This window comes from Mustelus asterias, chromosome 5 (assembly GCF_964213995.1).
Source record: "Mustelus asterias chromosome 5, sMusAst1.hap1.1, whole genome shotgun sequence".
NCBI classification, from domain to species: Eukaryota; Metazoa; Chordata; class Chondrichthyes; order Carcharhiniformes; family Triakidae; genus Mustelus; species Mustelus asterias.
This window is the reverse complement of record NC_135805.1, coordinates 17325059-17326929: the sequence shown is the minus strand read 5'-3', so window position 1 is coordinate 17326929 and position 1871 is coordinate 17325059.

Here is a 1871-nt window from a genome sequence, read left to right as displayed (position 1 = left end):
AACCACGGTTCCCTCACATGTCTGCTTCCTCCCTGCCTGACAGGTACATATTTATCAAGGACGCGTAGTAGCTGTTCCTTGAACAAGTTCCACATTTCAATTGTGCCCATCCCCTGCAGTTTCCTTCCCCAACCTATGCCAGCTAAATCTCACCTAATCGCCGAATCGCATCTCGCCTTTCTCTGTATTCCTCCAGTGCTTCATCTGTTTTTAGCTGCCTGGACCGTATGTCTGCCTCTTTTTTCTTTTTGATTAGACCCACAATTTCTCTGGTTATCCATGGCCCTCGAATCCTACCTTTCCTGTCCTTCCTTTTTACAGGCACATGCCTGTCCTGCACTCCTATCAACTGCTCCTTAAAAGACTCCCACATGCCATATGTGGATTTACCCTCAAACAACCTCTCCCAATCAACAGCCACCAAATCCTGCCTAATCCGGTTGTAGTTAGCCTTCCCCCAATTCAGCACCTTACCCATAGGACAACACTCATCCTTTTCCATGACTAGAGCTTTTATAGCTTTTTTTGTGGCTTTCTGCTGACCTTTAAAGATTCTCCAATCCTCTAGTTTCCCACTAATCTTTGCCACTTTGTGTGCATTTTCCTTTAATTTGATGTCCACCTTAATTTCCTTAGAATCCATGGCTGACTATCTCTTTTTCAGGTTAAAGTCCAACAGGTTTATTTGGTAGCAAAAGCCACACAAGCTTTCGGAGCTCCAAGCCCCTTCTTCAGGGGAAACTGCAGGGGATGGGCACAATTGAAATGTGGAACTTGTTCAAGGAACAGCTGCTACGCGTCCTTGATAAATATGTACCTGTCACCTGAAGAAGGGGCTTGTAGCTCAAAAAGATTGTGTGGATTTTGCTACCAAATAAACCTGTTGGACTTTAACCTGGTGTTGTTAAACTTCTTACTGTGTTTACCCCAGTCCAACGCCGGCATCTACACATCATATCTCTTTTTCTACAGTCCTTCCTTATCACTGGTATATACTTTTGCTGAGCACTGTGAAAAATCGCTTTGAAAGTCCTCCACTGTTCCTCAATTGTCCCACCATAAAGTTTTTGCTCCCAATCTACCGTAGCCAACTCCTCCCTCATCCCCTTGTAGTCTCCTTTGTTTAAGCACAAGACACTGATATTGGATTTTACCTTCTCACGCTTTATCTGAATTTTAAATTCAACCATCCGACAGGATCTCTAACTGTAAGATCATTAATTATTCCTGTCTCATTGCACAAGACCAGATCTAGGATAGCTTGCTCCCTCATAGGTTCCATTACACACTGTTCAAGGAAGCTATCATGGATACATTCTATGAACCCCACCTCAAGGCTGCCTTGACTGACCAGGTTTGACCGATTGACATGTAGATTACTCCCTTGATTCCTTTAGCCCCAAGAGCTATATCTAATTTCTCCTTGAAATCGGACAATGTTTTGACCTCAACTACATTCTGTGATAGTGAATTCCACACTTCCACCACCCTCTGGATGAAGAAATTTCTCCTCAGCCCAGTTCTAAAACGTTTACCCCTTACCTTCAAACTATGACCCCTAGTCCTGGACTCCCACACCATCGGGAACATCATTTCTGAATCTTCCCTGTTTAACCCTGTTAGAATTTTATCACTTTCTATGAGATCCCCTCTCACTGCTCTCAACTCCAATGAATACAGTCTCTGGGTGTGTCCTGGGTGTGGATTCACACCCACCTCCCACCTCCTCATTCCTGTTAGGTTCGGGTTTGACAACAATCCGTGTAACGAATAAAGGGATTAAAGAGTCTGAGAGAATTACAGCTACGTTTTGTCTCTTGTCCTAAAATGTGCAGTTATTAAAATTATCCAGGTGCTGATGAAGTCACTTT